The sequence below is a fragment of the Rhodnius prolixus genome, unplaced genomic scaffold, assembly GCF_049639745.1.
Source record: "Rhodnius prolixus isolate KJV_2025 unplaced genomic scaffold, Rpr scaffold_5, whole genome shotgun sequence".
NCBI classification, from domain to species: domain Eukaryota; kingdom Metazoa; phylum Arthropoda; class Insecta; order Hemiptera; family Reduviidae; genus Rhodnius; species Rhodnius prolixus.
Window position 1 is genome coordinate 34,764,587 of NW_027411624.1, and position 19,730 is coordinate 34,784,316.

The following is a 19,730-nucleotide window of genomic DNA, read 5'->3' on the forward strand; positions in this document are numbered from 1 at the left end:
TAAATTAGCTGGCAGGCAATTTAAGTTTTTTTAAAGTCCTCCTTACTTGTAAAATTTCACCATAAGTTAAAAATAAAAGGGTGAGTTAAAAAATTAAAATTATACTTAAAAAAATAAAAAAGCAATAAGAATTCAGTAATGTTAAAGGAACGTGATCATGTTGAGAAAGAGAGAGAGAAATAGAGATGTCCGATGGCAGTCAGTCTGGGTCACTGGGACCTTCTGGAAGTGGGGGCTCTACGGTCCAATGGACAACTTTCTTCCCGACCGACTAGATGTCGATTTGATGGGTTCGGTGAGTTGGTTAACTTCATATTACTTTTTTGTATTTAAATAATTAAATATACTTTCATTAGAACATTCTTAAGTATCGTTCCATTTTAATTCATCAGACCACCGTTGAGCACAAAATATACTTCCCGGTAAGATTAAAAAAAAAAGCTTTTAATCAAAGATTTTATACAGCATCTCACCTACTTTTTTTTAACAACACAATATTTAAAACGTTCACAATTCCATTTTATATTTTGCTAATGCGCTTGTCGTTAATTGCCTCGGCCTGGATGTCTCACTTAGATTTAGATGATTAATACATTGCATTGCCCTAGTGCAGAAATGGCGAACCTTTTTGAGACGTGGGTCAAATTTTGTTCATTTTTTTTTTTAGTACTAGCTCTTGGGTCACTAATGCCCATTTGCACAAGAGTCAAGTTCAAAAATTTTAAACTGAATATTTTCAAAACTAAACATCTTTAAAATTCAGTTGGCCCAACGGGTAAAACGGGACGAAACAAGTGGCTATGGAAGTCCCTTTTTACAAACATAACTGAACAAAACCTAACAAAAGTGTGAAACATCTAAATATGGTTATTTGCTTTGGGTTGTCGATTTTTTTAACAAACAAAATATGAGTAAAATTATACATTTTATTTGATATTTTGTAAACACTTTTGCTTTATTTCAAATACTACAAAAGCATTTGTCGTCATTTGCGTTGTAGAACTGTAATGATCAAACTAAAGGTTACAGATAGCATTTAGGTAAATTGCTTTTGTGTCAATGCGTGATTGATAAAAAAGTGTAGAATATAAATTATCCACATAATTAGAAAATCTAAATCAACCCGCGTAAACAAACAAATGGTTGTCTAGCAATTGCGGGTCAGTGTCTGACCCGCGGGCCACAGGTTCGCCACCACTGCCCTAGAGCATAGTGTCCTCTACTTACACTGTCCATCAACCGACCAGTGAACTGGAAGAAGAGAAGAGAATCTGCAGGCTCCGCGATCTTCGCGTTGCAATCCAGTGCACGCTATCCATTGAACTAATTCTTACCCTCATCAAGTAATTCGATAATCTTTAATGTAACTTAACCCACAATTACCTGAGTAAAATTTACATCAGAATGGTAATTATGATGTAACATTTTGTAAGTCAGAATATGTATTTGGATCCAGATCAAAACAACAGGATTCTGTGCAACGGAGTTTATTCAACCAAACAATTCTCAACTCAGAACTCACAACTCGCAACTTGTTTCACATTCGTCTGCTTCTCCAGATCCAAAACCCAAAACCAAATACCAACTTAACTACAAACTGAATACTAATAAAGTTCTTAACACATAAATCATATGATAGTTGTTCTAAAATAAAACCCATATGTTCAATACTTATTCAAAAATAGCAACCCATGTGTTGCGCACTAACAGAATATCCAGAAACAAAAAAAAAATCAAGTAAAAACACTACCATCTTAATAAAAAAAACCTTCTCCAATATATCATTTCCAAAATTAAGATATTGCACGGACTTAAATTCAAACCTATTTCACGCCATACAAAGCATAAAACTTACAACTAATTGTCAGTTATTACATGAACACGAACGAATCAAACAACAATCTCTTAATCTTGGGAATCTTGTTATATCTTGAAGGATTTTTTTTTTTTTGCTTTTTAATCGATGATAAGATAATTGGCGAAGTTGCAAATCAATCACTTTCTTTATTGCTTACAAAAGGTAGTAGAAGTTTTACAATATTAAATAATATTTCTATTTATTGAAGTATGTAAGCGAATCACGACTTTTCTATCACTGGATATTCATAAAATTTAATCATTTAATGACGTTCCTGTAATGATAAGTAATTAAAAAGAAAATAATAATGACTTAATTAATCCCCCTTTTTTTTTACACTTAGAATTCGAATATTTATAGTTTGTTTGATTTTCTTTTATAGGTTGGACGCATTATTATGGAATCAAAATGGCTGAGCAGGGGGTGCAGACTATAATTACATATAACACAGAGGTCAGAAGTCAGAGCTACGTTAGGAGGTGACCGATATTACAGATTATGCAATCTTAAAGATGTGAACATCGGCCGTATTCCATTCTTGGACAAACATTAATGTGAACTTTATAAAACAAAATTCATAGTTTGAATAAGGTATTTTTTTTTTTTTTTCATCTTTTTGAAATAAGCAATTGCAATCATTTCAAAATAATTTATGCAAATTGCATCGATCAGTTCGGCTACTAAAAAATATTTTTGAATAAAAAATAGATAAAGGCGTTTTTTAATCCATCCATTTCTGTAATACTTTTTTACAAAATTTAATTTTCTATTACTCCTAATAATAAGATTAGGTAATCGCATCAAATTTTTTAAAATTTCGTTTCATTTAGAAATAAAAACTTGAGGACATTAAGTTAGTTTGAAGGGAGAGGATTAGCGAATACTGGATACCAATGCGCACATCACAGGATCGAATCCACCTGCTGGCCTCTTTGATTTTTCTCTTCCTAGAAGCTTTTTACAGCCTCTCTGTCGGGGTGATGGACAGTTTTGCTTCCTAACACTGTTCAGAGGAGGCCGGCCGTGGCTCTGAAAAAAAGTCCCAGGCGCCAATAACCTCAGATGTAGACGCGCCTTAAATAAAATAACAAAATTGTGAGAAATCTGATCCACGAAAAATCGTAAAATGCTAAAATTTTAGTATCCCATTTTAACTTAAAAGCTTAACACATTAACCTTTGATTTATGACTTCCCTAGATTCTGGTAAAGCTATTTCATTGATTGCAAGGAGTTGGATAAAAAAAAAAAAAAGGGAGTTCGAGCTGATTAAGGCACATTGTTCCTGATGATGGAAGACCGAGGAAAATTGAGTGGCTAGATGATGTGCCAAAAGAAGGCTTTAAAATCCTGCTATTGGTTAGAAGATAAGTGGTATTGGTACAAAATAATGGATGAGCGGTCCAAGATCCTTCGAAGACCACAGGAGACATGTGCCGGAAATATATGTGCTAATTCTCAACGTAACAAAAAAACCTCTATGGTAAATGGACCAAATGTCTTGAGTGTGAACCAAATATTTCACAAACTAAAAATGACCAGAAGTTCAAATTTGATTTATTTTTCGTCGCATTTCCGGTGTGTTGGTCTTTAGCGCCAAAAATCTGATCTATTATTACTGATATATTGATCTATTATTATCGATATATTGGATCTATTATTATTATTTTATTTAAGGCGAGCCAAAATCAGAGACCATTGGCGCCCAGAGTTTTGCATGCCCCCGAATAGAATTTGACTCTACAGACGTATTTTATTGTCACACATTACATGACTACCCCCATATCTAAATTAATTAAAAATATTGCCTATCCGCCTCAAATTGTTTCATACTTCCTTTATCTTGCAAAACAATCAGAAACTAAATGACTGTTACCCAATATATGTGATTAGTAAAATTCATTTTGATTATAAAGCTCCCTAAATGTAGATGAATTATAAGATAACTAAGTAACGATTCCGTAACCAATCATTATTGACTGCCTACACTTTAGTAATAACATACTGTTACGACTACATTCAATTAAAATTGCATTATAATATTTTTTTATTTTATTTATCCTCGTAATAATTGTTTATGCTGCAATAACTGCTGCATCTTTAATTCACCTGTATTTGCATCTTACTTGCACTTTTATTTGTTGATTATTTTCCATTTGGGCACAAATTCAGCTTGTTTTCAACGATAAAAACCACTCCAGTTTTAGTAGAATATGAAACAGATTTAGATTCAAAGCAGATGATAGACTTTAATTTCTTTCATTATCTAAAAACTAGATAATGACTAGATAAAACTATTAAAATCAGTTTCCATCAATTAAGAGTCTGCTCTCTCAGATCTAGTTAATTGTACATATCATTACGACAATGAGTATATAAATATTGTAGAAATCATGCTTATTACAATTCAGCCCTGTGGATACAACCAAATTTTTAAGCAGGATAATTATCTGAAATTAAGTTCTACGCTGAATCGGCTGAAACAGGATTCGAGAGTTTTTCCACACTATTATGAAGCAGATGTTAATATATTTAGTTTCAATGCCTCAATTTAGCTTTACTTTGTTTCAACGTAACAATTCTTTGTTAAAAAAAAAAAGTTAAGTAAAGTAATTGCCTATTTTTTCAGGCTGGCTATACCTTTAACTATCTAATTAGGTGTCGTAGACGGAGGTGAAACATACTTTACGACAAAGTTCTCATATTAAAATCCAAGGCCTAGACCTGGGAATCGAATTTAGTACCACAAATACATATTAGCTTTGCAGGTATTTCCTCTAATCGTTCGGCTATCGTGGGGCCAGTAACAATTCTTTTAGTTAGATTTATTATTTAAATACCGTAAAAATAACGACCTTAGAAGTAAACGTGCCTTAAAATTCGTGGAAAAAAGCTCCTAAGTCTCAAAAAAAAAGGGCTTAATACTATTTTTCAAGTCTGATTCACATCCTGCAAGACAAAAATGCAAATTAATACAATAACTGGACATACTATGCCCTACTTAACTTCTATTTACAATAACTACTTAGTTATAGTTAAACTTTATAAGCACAAATTCTGTGGGATATTCACTTCTTAAATTACTAGAATTTAAGTTTGCACTACTTTCTATAAAATGAACGAAGCGGGATTTATCGAACGCAGATTATAATCATTGCCCGAAGATACACTTAAACACTTGAATACTGCTCCTAGAAGAGGAATTAGTGCCGCCGGATGCTGCCTACTTCTGTGCATAATATAGATCTTGAAATTACTACGCATTAAACTGTAAGCACCTGTATGAGGTCAGCATTATATTTATTTTTGTTAAATGAATGTTTTCACTTCTCAGTTTTTTGCTTTAATTTTTATTTATTTTTGTTGCCCAGAAATGGACCAATGCAAGTGATCTTTGAGCTAAGGTGAAAGTTTTCCTTTATTTATGGATAAGTCTAGTTTTAGCTCATGATTAGTAGTTTGCTCAAAGTATACCAAAGCAAGAAAGTACCTTGCGGATACAACAAAACCTCCATGGTTAATCAACCCACCATCTACCATCTGGTACCGTTCTTAGCCTCATCTTAACTTCGGGGCTAAGCATCTCTCATCATCCAAAATTTTCTCGAGAACTCCATTGATTTTCTTACCAGTCTTCTTTCCCATAAGCCTTATTTTTAGCTTATGTTAACACATTAAGCCAAATTCTTATTCATCTTTATAAATAATATTGTAAGATTTCACCAATATTTGGGTATCAAATTTAATGTTAATTGCATTATTAAAAGCAATGAACTGCAGTTAAATTTTTTGTTTTATTGTTGCTTCCATAGGCTTTGATGTTAACATTTTTTGCTAACAAATGAAAAGTAACTGCAAACGGGAATCGAACTGGAGATCTCTTACTTACAAAACCACGCTTCATAACCAGTACAACAAACTATCCGTAATACGAGTATGTATGCTGTAATCAAAGGGCACACTATTTCTGTGATGCGGTTTGTCATTGTTTACCCGAAGTTTAAGACTTAAAATTAGGTTCTCCTCTTCTGGAGAAGCTTACAGTTTAGGGTTACAGGTTCTGATGTAACAGGACGAAGCGCTGACCGCTAAACTATCCTTTTCCTCAAATTCCCCATCTAGTTTTTTTTTTAAAGGTAACTGAAGATTTTAGGCATAAATTTGACGATTTTCTTTAAAAATACCACTTACGTATTAACTTTTAGTAAGAACAAGGTCCAGCGAGTGTTTATATAGATTCTATTGCTCCCATAATAAATCAATTCCGAAATAATGAACATAAATTACTATCTGATACATCCGCCAAACTGTTTTGCATATCATCCAGATGGACACAATGCAATAATTACATCATCCCACACTCTGCATAGACTGATTTCTCATCTCTTTCACACTTAACGCACTTTCATCTATTATTCTTAATTATTAATTAAACAAAAACAGGAAATGAAAGGTTTAAATCTGCTTCAATATTGGAAAATAAATAATAATAATAACCGGCGCTAATGGCCAAGGCAGTCGATGCGCCAAAAAAAAAAAAAAAAAAAAAAAATAATAATAACCCTTTCAAAGCTCAATTTGAAGCTCAAGGTGTAAGGGATATTGGGGAAGTCGCAAACATCATTTCATCCCTTCCTAATTAAGTTTTTAAGAATTTCAGAATGCCACCGGCAATGTTCCAATAAGCATTAAAGGGAATTGAAGGCCAACCAAGGTGTCGTGAACGAGGACGGAAGCAAACACATTTTCACCATTTTCACACACGGAACTCGGAACTCGTGAGACTTCCCACTCACTAGTCTGCAATCACCAAATTGCTAATTGTTTTTCTTCAATTTTTATTCGCAAGCAAAAACTGGGCATTCCGAACTAAGGAGACCACAACTCCTATGAAGGTAGACGATAGTTTAATTTTAATTAACAGATGAATTTATAGATGCTTAACGTACTTATATGAAATTCTACTGATGTTGTTCTTAAATCAAAATATTCAATTTTAAAGCTTCATATTCTGGAAGTAATGCACATTTTTTAGGAAAAAGCTTAACAAATTGGAGAATTTTAGTTGTCAATTTAAATTGGAATGTTTATGCATGATTGCATTTTACATCAATTAAAAAACAGAAAATGGATTCATAGCTTTAAAAAAAATCTAATAACCTACATCGACCAGACACAGTAGGCTCATTTGCCTTCTGAGTTTTGCATTTTACTCGGTAAGTAGCCTTCTCTAAGAACCAACCCGGGGCCTTCGCTAAGCGAATCTAACGGAGTTCCTTGAAAGAACTATTCAAATCCAGCAGAAGAGATTTAACTATCCAGTTCATCTGATCTCTCTTTGTCCGCCATGACATCCAGGGCATGCTTGCAAATTGCAGCATAAGCGGGAAACTGATTATTATTTCTTGTTGAATCTGAACCTTGAATTAGGGTGAAACGAATAAATCAAAACTATTTCTCAACATTCTCTACTCCGTTCTTCGGTTCTTTTAATTAAAGTAATCCCTATTTTTTTTGGGAGGGTTAACGTACAACTTCAGTGTTGTGGACGGAGGCGTCTAGCTAACGTGCATTACTGTAAATTACTTATTACTTAATTAACCATTAAATAAAATCCGGGGGATGGAACCCACTATACCAACAATACATCTTAGCTTTGCGGTCTGCACATTTGACCGTCCGACTATCGTGGAACCTTATTATTAATTCTAAGGTCGTAATTTTCTCGGATAGTCAGGCTGCTCTACGGGCAAGTAGTTCCTACCAGGTCAACTCAAGACTGGTTTGGAACTGTCTGGATGCCCTGAAGGAAATTAGTGACTAGAATAAGGTCTTTCTGGTTTGGGTACCTGGTCATTCAGGACATAAGGGGAACGAAGTGGCAGATTTATTGGCCAGGGAAGGCTCTGCGGCACACTTCGTTGGCCCGGAGCCCTGCTTTGGGGTTTCGAAATGTGTTGAGTCTGCGGCCATTAATTTATGGGTGCAGAGTAGGTCTCAGGAGTGGTGGCTTGCCCATCAGAGGCTATTCGCCGAGGCTGACCGCAGAATTAATCCGTCAAGGCCATGGTTCTATAAGGATGATTGTAGGCCTATTAACTGGCCATTGCAGGCTCCAGAAAACACTTGCATCGCATGGGCCTGGCAGAGGATAGCCTTTGTAGGTCCTGTCAGGAAGAGGAGGAGGAAACGGCACTGCACGTGTTGTGTCAGTGTGAGGGGCTCGTATGGCTAAGGATGTTACTACCCAGGAGCCACTCGCCAGCATTAAGAGTCTGATTAAGCGGACGGGTCTGGAGGGTGAGCTCTAAAGTCGGGGAGCCACAATAGATCCATAGGGGTCGCGGTGGCGCAGGCATTTATTTTATGTTGCATACTACGTACCATACAGTTTTGTAGCAAGTATCATTGCAATAATTTTTATTATTCTTGTTTTAAAACCTTTTTGTTCATTAGTTGTTCAATTGGTTTTTATTTGTCCATAAATTAAATTTAAATTTATTTAATTATATCTTTGGGTTATTTTTAAATAAAGTTCATGTTAAATAACAGTTATCAAGTAGTCAGTCAAAAGAAAAACTTACCTCCTCTGTGTTCATTGTGCTGGGGCTTCAGTTGTTAGGCTGGCATACCCGCAGGGATGCCAAAATCTTTCAAATAGTGCCAAATCTCCACATCTTCCTGTAGAATAATGTTTTTTTTTTAATTAATAAAACGGGTCCCACTTTCCCATTTACGAGGGTCGTTTGAAAAGTCCGTGCAAAGTCAGAGAGATAGCGTATCGAGGTTATGTTTAGTTAGTAGCATCTCTCGGAAGAACACACACCAAGTTTCAGCCAGATCGGTATATTTCTTTGTGTTTGGCATTCGTTTGAATCGAGGAAGTCGAGTGATTTTCAAAAAATGGACGAAAAAGAATTTCGTGTGTTGATTAAACACTACTTTATGAAAGGCAAAATGCCTCAGGAGACTAAAGAGAAGCTTGATAAACATTATGGTGACTCTGCACCTTCGATTAGAACAGTTAATAAGTGGTTTCAAAATTTTCAGAGTGGCCATATGGGCACAAGTGACGCTGAACGTTCTGGACGCCCTGTTGAGGTTACTACTCCAGAAATCATTGATAAAATCCATGATATGGTGATGGATGACAGAAGAGTGAAGGTGCGTGAGATTGCTAGTGCTGTGGGCATCTCGAATCAACGGGTACATAATATTTTGCATCAACATTTGGACATGACAAAGCTATCCGCAAGATGGGTGCCGCGATTGTTCACGCTTGACCAAAAACGAAATCGTGTGAAGTGTTGCAAGGACGGTTTGCAGCTGTTCCAGAAGAATCCGCAGGACTTTAAGCGTGGTTTCGACACTGTGGATGAAACATGGATACATCACTACACTCCTGAGACCAAAGAACAATCTAAACAATGGGTTACCAAGGGGGAATCTGCGCCAAAAAAGGCGAAGACCGTTCCTTCGGCCGGAAAGATTATGGCGACTGTCTTTTGGGATTCGCAAGGAATAATCCTCATCGACTATCTGGAAAAGGGTAAAACTATTACAGGAGCATATTATTCATCGTTATTGGACCGTTTGAAAAACGAGCTGCAAGAAAAACGCCCACGATTGGCCCACAAAAAAGTCCTTTTCCATCACGACAACGCACCAGCTCACACCTCAGCAGTTGTGGTCGCATAATTAATGGAAATAGGGTTCCAACTCGTTTCACATCCCCCCCTATTCTCCAGACTTGGCTCCCTCGGACTACTATTTGTTCCCCAATATGAAGAAATGGCTGGCGGGAAAAAGATTTTATTCAAACGAGGAGGTGATTGCAGAAACGAATGGCTATTTTTCAGACTTGGACAAATCCTATTATTCGGAAGGGATCAACAAACTAGAGCAGCGTTGGACGAAGTGTATAAGCCTAAAAGGAGACTATGTTGAAAAATAAAAAAGGTTTACCCCAAAAAATTAAGTAGTCTTTATTTTTGCACGGACTTTTCAAACGACCCTCGTAATTCATCAAAAAAATAAAATAAATAAATAAAATATATGTATACTCGTATTATACAATATATATATATATATTAAAATAACTGTAAGCACACGTTGTAACGATTAAAGTGATCGATAGAAATCTAAAGCAGTTTAAATGTGTTCATTGTAAATCTCAGTCAGTTTCAAAACCACTATTGCTGCTCTTATTTTACTTACGTAGATACTCGTACTATATTTAACAATGACATCAGCCATTTGTATGAGTTAAGTTTATTTTATACCAGGGCGGAAGTGTAAGAACATATAATATATATAATATAGATTTCAGCGATCCTGTCAGAGCAGTTCACGAACATGACGTCATCCGTATAATTATATATACATATATACATAAAATAGAAATCTCAACAAACAATGCATTTGAAATGTAACCGTAAATTATCTAGTACAAACTGTCGTTTAATTTTCTGTGTACAAAATATACGTAATAACATTTTCTTGAAAATATCGTTAAAATGCAATCAAATTTATTGAGTAAGATGGCACTTAGGTTCAACCAATTTTTTTCCCCCAAACTTAGAATCTTTACTTAAGTATGGAATTGTTATTAATATTGTAGGAATGATATTGCTAGGGTTAAAGAGGCTTGTAATTGACACTATAAAGAACAAGCTTAATATCACTACCTCTCCCAAAACTGCGTTAAGGAGCATTCATACAGGAATAATGGAACAGATCTATAGATGTACATGTGTGGATAAGCACATGGATTTGTAAACAAAACAGTTGGAGCCATTAAAAAGACAAAAAAGTCTAAATTTATTAAAAAGTGGATTCATAAAGTGGCCCTTATGGGGCGGGCGACTGATTTCTTCCATGAGCGTTTTACCGGATTTTTATCGGGTTACACCGATTTGAAATATCAAATTATTGATACTATGTAAAATTTTTTTCGTAAATTGAGTTTCACTGATCATGCATGCACAAACAAGTGCACATACGAGGGTCGTTTGAAAAGTCCGTGCAAAAATAAAAACTACTTAATTTTTTGGGGTAAACCTTTTTTATTTTTCAACATAGTCTCCTTTTAGGCTTATACACTTCGTCCAACGCTGCTCTAGTTTGTTGATCCCTTCCGAATAATAGGATTTGTCCAAGCTCTGAAAAATAGCCATTCGTTTCTGCAATCACCTCCTCGTTTGAATAAAATCTTTTTCCCGCCAGCCATTTCTTCATATTGGGGAACAAATAGTAGTCCGAGGGAAGTCTGGAGAATAGGGGGGATGTGAAACGAATTGGAACCCTATTTCCATTAATTTTGCGACCACAACTGCTGAGGTGTGAGCTGGTGCGTTGTCGTGATGGAAAAGGACTTTTTTGTGGGTCAATCGTGGGCGTTTTTCTTGCAGCTCGGTTTTCAAACGGTCCAATAACGATGAATAATATGCACCTGTAATAGTTTTACCCTTTTCCAGATAGTCGATGAGGATTATTCCTTGTGAATCCCAAAAGACAGTCGCCATAATCTTTCCGGCCGAAGGAACGGTCTTCGCCCATATGGCCACTCCGAGAATTTTGAAACCACTTATAAACTGTTCTAATCGAAGGTGCAGAGTCACCATAATGTTTATCAAGCTTCTCTTTAGTCTCCTCAGGCGTTTTGCCTTTCATAAAGTAGTGTTTAATGAACACACGAAATTCTTTATCGTCCATTTTTTTGAAAATCACTCGACTTCCTCGATTCAAACGAATGCCAAACACAAAGAAATAGACCGATCTGGCTGAAACTTGGTGTGTGTACTTCCAAGAGATGCTACTAACTAAACATAACCTCGATACGCGCCAGTGGTGCTATCTCTCTGACTTTGCACGGACTTTTCAAACGACCCTCGTACAAAGACCAATTTGTAAGAAAACATTTTTTCGGTCTCACAGGCCTTCTGAAAAATAAACATTTCCGGTAAAACCCCAAAAATCGTAAAAGTGGTAGAAGGAAGCAAAAATTTATTACTATTTTCTTAAAAAAAAAATCACGTTGTTACCTTTCACCTGATCAGAATTAATGTGTGCATACTGCAGTCCAGGATGCAAACTAACGCTAGATGCGCGCGAGATTATTCCCGTCACGAGAGAATTGCAACGAAGCCAGCTGTACCGGTAATCATTAATTAATATTACCTAATTCATTTATCTCATTTGAATTTGTTTGAAACAAGCCAGAAAATTATGGAAAAGGTGTTTGGGCATGTTGCTATGTTATCAAAAATCCATTAATTTTAGCAAAAGATCGGTGGGCAAATAAGAGAAATACGGAAAAAATTGAAAACTGTAGAAATCCATTGCAGTTGTAAAGCATCAGGGAATTTTGCTAATTATTACAAAAAATAACAGCGTTAAAGGAATACTTTGCATAATGAGTTTCTTTTTTGTATAAATGTTAATAATTTGCTCACATTTAATTTAAACTTTTTTAATTTCAAGATTTCGGAAAACTCCTTAGTGCTATGCTCCCTGTACAATATATTAAGGATTAAAACAATATCTGGCAGAATAGTTCATAACAGAATAGCTAAGAAACTTCATCGTTTTTTCATTCAAACCGGCATTCACTTGATACCATTGGACCTATTTATCCTCGTAGAGTATCTAAAAATTCTGATTAGATATGGCGCAACACCATATCATAACGCTGCGAGAAAATAAATAATATGGGCAAATTGGCCAAGAATCAATTAAAAAATTATCAAACCAACGAAAATGTGAGATGGCGTCACCTGCCCAAAAAAATTATAACTTATTGATACGATAATGTGCCAATTTTAGTATATGTACCGCCGAAGCGAGTACATGTACCGCCGAAGCTGGAAGGGTACCGTTAAGCTTCACCGTTTTTAAGAAAATGTTGTCGTATTGGACTAGAGTTCTGGCAATGGAAGAGAGTAGGTTGCCAAAATTGTGTTTTGATAAGCTCAAACAACTAGAAACAGTAGGTACAGGAGGAGCAGACAGGAATTGGTTTAGTCAGTTGCGGCGGTGGCTGACAGTCATCGGAGAGCCTGATGTTATTTTCCTATCTGACGCCGCAAAAATTAAGAAAAATATACCGGATCTGATAGAGAAGTGGACGAATCATGTTAGGTCTATTGACATTCAAAGAGCAATTAACTCCAGTTATAGTTCGGTTTATAGGCATATTAGTGGGCTAGGTATGACAGAGGAGTACGTTAAATACAATTGTGTAATCGACAAAATTAGGGTTGTGAGCCAACTACGTGTAGCAAGTGATAAAAGTGTAAAAGTCTGGTTCAAAAGTGGAGGCTACCACTCTATAGATACGCAATCTGTCTGCACAATATGCAATTTGAATAAGTACGAAACTCTCGAACACCTGTTAATAGAATGTCCCATTTATAAACCAATTAGATCCCACTATCTATCTGAGGGTGTTAGCGAAAATGCTCCTTATAGATCCTTATGTATTAAAAATAAGGACCACTTAAACAGAATATATTTTTTTATAACAGAAGCATTAAAAATCAGATCATTTTGTCTTAATGAATAAGTATTATTTTCTTGTATCAAATTTTTTTTTTTTTTTTATGTATGCTCGTCAGTATGTGGATACATATATTTTATATATATATATAAATTTAGTTAATTAAGTGTACTTATGTAGAACTCAGTTTGTTTTGTTTTTTTATTTCATTTTCATTTAAAATTATGATCAATTGTAAAGCACAGAACCCCTGTAATGTGTAAAATTAACGCTAAATACAGTAAATATCTATCTATCTATCTATCTGATACGATAATGTGCGAATTTGTCCACGTTGAACTGCTTTGTATAATATTTTTTTAAAGTCAAATATCCACTTGTTGCAAATAGGATGTATCGTATCGCCATTATGCATTTTACTGTATGAATCAGTGGAGATACAGGCAGCTTCTATCCTAAACAAAACCTAATGACAATCCTTTTGGTATTGGTATTTTCCGTGCAACAAAGAGATAGAACAGGAACTATAGTTAGGGTGGTCTTCTACCATGCTGTGGCGTATCAAACAATTTCTGTTAATAACCCTAAAGAATGGAGTTATTTGAACTTTACATAAACTATCTACGAGTAATGTGTAAACCAAATCACCTACTGGACCGGTAACAATAAAAATTCAAAATTACTAACATGCCTTCGTATACGTTCATTTTATTAACCTCTTATTTATACTCGAAAGTTTTCTATAAAAACCTGATTCCCCTGAACTGTCCTCTGCCTGCGTACAATTACGGCAACACAGTAATTTTCGATTATTACTTTTTTCTAGGAAGAATAAAATGAAATTACAGGAGTTATTGCTGAGTTGTACACTTGGCTGATGTTTAAATGAAAGGCCAAATAGTTCCACCTCCTAAACTAATCTCACTTATGAAAATGTTAGGTTAGACACCCGCATTTTTTTGGGGGCAATTTTGGTTCTCAAAAATTTCAAATATTAAAACTTTTACTAACTAAATCGTGTTTTAAAAATACAGCAAAATAGGATCAATTTGTTTCTCCCAAAAAAGGAAAATTTAAAAAAGTTATTACGCAACAAAAAGAATTAATACGAACACTGGCTTGGAATCGTTGGGATGTCGTAAGTATGGAGAAATATAAAACACTGAAGATGACAGTAGGTTAGTCAAAACGACCTGTGTACATTTTTAAAAAAAGTAGTAAGAAATGTGATCAAATAAAGCACGTAAGGGTTTTTGTATTAAATATTAGAAGCCCTCAAATAAGGAGAGTCAAAATCTCTAGGCTCTAGGCAAAATTTAAAGATAATAGATGTCTAGGCATGTTCTCGTGGTGACTGAGAAGGTGGCGTAACTATTCCCGAAAACTAACCAACCATCCTCCTCCTACACGCAATAGATTATAGGGACTCTACCATCATCATTGCAATACCTCGACCACCACGAAACCTTTCCTCAACTCGTGAGCCTGGAGACAGAATTCCAGCGGGCTGTGGCTCACGATCCCGTGGTACCATTTCGAAGAGAGACTATGTCTCCTACTTAAGGCCTAGAATGGTCACTGGCCCACGGTTTCTCCGCACCCTCCTGGTATGGAGCTTGGACTTTCTACATCATTCCAGGTGAAGATGGTATTCCGTACGCCTCTTAAGACAGGCAGGGGATTCCTTGGGACTATTCTTACCCGTCACCAAACGGAGAGATGTCTAGGCAGAAAGACTTCTACAAATAGAAGTATAAGAAGTATTTATTACAACCCACATTTATTTATTAAACATAAAACAGGTTAAATTCAAATAGCCTAGGATTTATTTAAATATTAAATAAAGTTTAATAAAGATATAATAGATAAAAGTTTAGTATAAGAAATCTGTTTCGAAGAAGAGTAGAAGTAGAATGCCCAGAAGTTCGACTAAATAGAAATAGAAAAGAAATTTATTATTCTGGGACAATTGCCCCCTAAGAATAAATACAGGTACAAATAGAGGCCTTAACAGTTTGGCCTGCGATCATACAGAAATTAAATAAATAAATAAGTATTTACAAAAGTGAAAATATAATAAGTGAAAATGAAAGTAAAAATAAAATAATGAAACAGCAGAAATTAAGGAAATAAATTAAAACAATTAGAATTTCGGAGGAAGCTGAATAGAAAGTAGATAACTGAATAGACGGGATTTAAAGATGGATAGGGTAGGAGCATGGCGGACAGATGAAGGCAAGGAGTTCCAGAGAGAGGTAGCAAGTATCAGGAAGGACTTGTCAAAGGATGAGGTACGGTTAGAGGGAATATAGAGATCAGATGAGGGAGATCTAGTGTATCGAGGATTTAAACTTAAGGAGTTGAAAAATATAGGAAGGCCTTTGAGACTGGATGACTTGAAAAAAGGAAAGAAGCCAAAAGATATTGGAGGCTGTAGACAAGGGAAAAAGCCACTTCAACTCATCGTAGCAGCGGCGAAATGCGACAGTCTCTGGAAATGCTGAAAATAAATCTTATGAAGCAGTTCATGAGGCGCTTGAGCTTAGTTTCAATATCACCAGAAAGACCGCCATACACTAAACAACCATAGTTGAAATGGGGGAATATAAGAGGGGAAACTAGGAGTTGCCGGGTCTTAATTGGGAAAAAAGGTGTGAGGGAACTATTAAACTGCTTTAGGATATGGATGGAACGACGAGAGATTTGGGAAACATGGTTTTTCCAGGATAGGTTTTGATCGAAAGTGATACCAAGGTTTTTCACAGTGGAACAATATTTTATTGGGATATTGTAAAGGAAAAGATTAGGAAGAGGAGCCAATGATTTAAGGAGTGGGTTGGAGCCAATTACAATAGCTTTGGTCTACTAAATCTACCTGCTAAAAAGGGCTTTTTCCCATCTTCCTCAAAATAGAGATTGGAGTACACTTGTATGACGTGTTATGGACCTGATGATTCTTTAACCCGCTCCAGAGTTACTCAGAGTTTGGCTCATTTTGAAATAATTTCAAGTACATATTTCCTCATCTCTTATTTACTAGAGTAAAATTTACAATATTTTGGTGCCATAACATTAAATAGAATATATCAGTAAGAAACAGAGACTGTGCAACCCGTATCTCTCATGCAACAGAGTAATGATATGGAAGTAAATTCATAAATTAGGTAAATCTGTTGCAAAACGATTTATGTCAGCGAATAATATTAAAGTGATATGAAAGACTTAGTTTTTAAAGAACACCAGCGTTTTTATTAACATTTAATCTCGGTTTTATTACATTTATTAAACTTTTCCAGTATCCAGTAAATAACTTAGCGTCTTTGTACTTTCTAAAAAGTACCTAGAAATTGGGGCATCCTTCATGGGCCCAAGTTTCTGATTTTAGCAAAAAATGAAGCCGATGTAACTGACAAGCAGGTTTCCTAGTAGATGTAGATTGATAAACACATTTTACAAAACTGACTGACTAAGTAAATAACCATTACAATTAAGGAATTTAGCAAAATCATGGTTAGATAGCCTATATTTATGGGTGATTTATAAAAAAACACATTATCCCTTTACGACAGCCAGAAGAATAACAGAATGATCAGAGGAAGAGGAAAGATGCTTACGTGTACACAACGTCGCATGCTCTGGGCAAAATGAACAAAACTGAAGTTACGAAATGTTAGAAAAAAGAGAGAGAAAGAGGTATACAGGAAGTACGCGGGGTCATTCGGGGCAGAGTGAAAGTAAACCATTGGAAGTTCCTATGAAAAAGCCGACTATCATTATCGATACTATATTATATGGCGGCGCTTTTATCGATTTTTATTAATCAGTTTTTCTTCTTATCCAGTTTTATTTAAATGAAAAATTTAAGGAAATATTCAGGATTTGTATTCCCCCCCCCCAAAAAGAAGTTTTACATTGCTGCAAATTTCTGATTCCACCCGGAAGTATACAGTAATATAAATTTTGAGGCCTCAAAAAAAAAATGGCGTAACAATTTCCAATTATGCTTCGAAGCATAATTCATTCTCCAAACAGCCTCAATCTTCCTCCGAATAATTTAATAACTTAGGCTTCGAAATGGTATCAATTTTTAGAAAATTTATCTGTCTTTCTAACCGTGTCTTCAGAATCGAATTCGGAATAAAACTTTCTGAGTAATAACATTTTTATTGCAAAAAAGTAATGATTTTAGAAAAAAAAAATTAAAGTGACTTCCACTCAAGAACAGTGGAAAATATGAAGTTTGCCAATACGTCATTGAACTCCACTTTAGATGTAATACACGCAGTAGGCCTACGGACATTTCTCGTACTTACAGGGTTCACCCTGTATAGACTCAAAACAAATTAAATTAGCTATCTATTTAGACCTAACAATTTTTTTTTTTTTTTTGAAGACCAGGTCTCAATGGAAGTAAACAGACGAATTTCTCTGGCCTGGAGAAAGTGCTGCAGCAAGAAATTTTATTTTTAAGAGTTCAGTAGGCCTCAAAACAATAGCCTAGGAAAAAAAATTGCATTATCCACTTTTGTGACATATTACAAGCGAACCCACTCTGTAAAGAAAAAAGAAGTATTTTAAATCCAACCTGGTGGGATAAGATACAAGAATAAAGAGTTGAAAGAGATGACTGGACTAGAGGACATCATTAAGGCAGTAAAGAAGATGGATTGACAATGGCCAGGACCGTTCGCAAGACTGACAGACCAAATAGAGCCATAGAGTGACTCCCAACGTACCCCCCCCCCAAAAAAAAAAGAAGAAAGAGGCAGATATTTTGAAGTATGTTCATCCAACAGATTGAAGCTGTTTTGCCCAAAAAAAGGCTCGCAAATATTAAGGCTGATCTAATAATAATAATATGTTTTGTGCTAGGTGGTTTACCCATCTTTCAAAGTTTTAGTATTTCCGGAGTATCTGAATTTCCTGATAAGAAAGTTACGATATTTTTCTTGCGTAAAAAAAAAATCAAAATTTAAAGGTAAAATATTTTTTGTTCATTTGTAGTTTGTTGTTGTTGTTGTTGTTGTTGTTGTAAAGACGGTAATTTGAAGAGTAATGATGCGTTTCGATAAAAAAAAATCCTATAACTCAGAAATTTCCGTCTAAAAACATAGATAATAGAATGCCATAAATATTAGGCTGTACCTAAATTATGACAGCATTATACTTTATTATTATTATATAATACAAAGTTCTTGAGAGGGCATTTTTTTTTTAAAACCAAAAATTACTTTAAAATATAATTGATAATAACGCATAATTTTGTTTTATGAAATCCTATTTAAAAGTACATTAATTTTCTTTTCTTTCTTTTAATATTAATATTAAAAATAATATTAATATTAATATTAATATTAATATTAATAATAATATAATAATAATAGTAATAAAATAAAAAAAAGGAATCGCCTATTTTATCAGGCGGGGCCTAACGTCCAACTACTAAATTAGACGTCGTGGACGGAGGCGACTAGCAAACATACTTTACCGTAAATTTCTTTTATTAACCATTAAATAAAATCCAAGGCCTAAGACCGGGAATCGAACCCAGTACCACAATGCATAATAATGCTTCAGTGTCCCTGGGCTTCATACTGCTTCCCGATGGAAGCTGTAAAGGATGTAGCTTTGGGAGGAGAAGGTGCCATCCGAGCACGAGGGGATTTTAACTGACGAGACGGCGCTAATGACCTAGCCGCCGATGCGCCGGAAATAATAATGCTCCAGTGTCCCTCGGCTCCATACTGCTTCCCGATGGAAGCTGTAAAGGGTGTAGCGAGGGAGGAGAAGGTGCCATCCGAGCACGAGGGGATTTTAACTGACGAGACGGCGCTAATGACCTAGCCGCCGATGCGCCGGAAATAATAATGCTCCAGTGTCCCTCGGCTCCATACTGCTTCCCGATGGAAGCGCTGTAAAGGATGTAGCTTTGGGCGGAGGAGGTGCCATCCGAGCACGAGGGGATTTTAACTGACGAGACGGCGCTAATGACCTAGCCGCCGATGCGCCGGAAATAATAATGCTCCAGTGTCCCTCGGCTCCATACTGCTTCCCGATGGAAGCTGTAAAGGGTGTAGCGAGGGAGGAGAAGGTGCCATCCGAGCACGAGGGGATTTTAACTGACGAGACGGCGCTAATGACCTAGCCGCCGATGCGCCGGAAATAATAATGCTCCAGTGTCCCTGGGCTTCATACTGCTTCCCGATGGAAGCTGTAAAGGATGTAGCTTTGGGAGGAGGAGGTGCCATCCGAGCACGAGGGGATTTTAACTGACGAGACGGCGCTAATGACCTAGCCGCCGATGCGCCGGAAATAATAATGCTCCAGTGTCCCTCGGCTCCATACTGCTTCCCGATGGAAGCTGTAAAGGGTGTAGC

At 35.8% G+C, this 19,730-nt stretch overlaps 1 protein-coding gene and 1 long non-coding RNA gene across 4 annotated transcripts in view; one reads left to right on the forward strand and one right to left on the reverse strand.

Moving 5' to 3' along the window:
- TwdlT (TweedleT) overlaps positions 1 to 19,730 on the reverse strand; it is a 74,008-nt gene that overhangs the window by 25,252 nt on the left and 29,026 nt on the right. For both annotated transcript variants that reach the window (XM_074137434.1, XM_074137433.1), the window contains exon 3: positions 8,441 to 8,537. The gene's annotated coding sequence lies outside the window, so the exon portion shown is untranslated. The remainder of the gene's footprint in view (positions 1 to 8,440; positions 8,538 to 19,730) is intronic.
- Positions 1,473 to 18,550, forward strand: LOC141458883 (uncharacterized). 2 transcript variants are annotated; one of them, XR_012461257.1, is made up of 6 exons: positions 1,473 to 2,020; positions 2,241 to 2,449; positions 5,001 to 5,143; positions 5,228 to 5,260; positions 6,517 to 6,751; positions 17,747 to 18,550. It is a non-coding gene; the product is annotated as an uncharacterized lncRNA (long non-coding RNA). The 2 variants fall into 2 exon arrangements; XR_012461256.1 differs by lacking the exons at positions 5,001 to 5,143; positions 5,228 to 5,260; positions 6,517 to 6,751; positions 17,747 to 18,550 and adding an exon at positions 3,057 to 3,882 and having other exon boundaries at positions 1,496 to 2,020.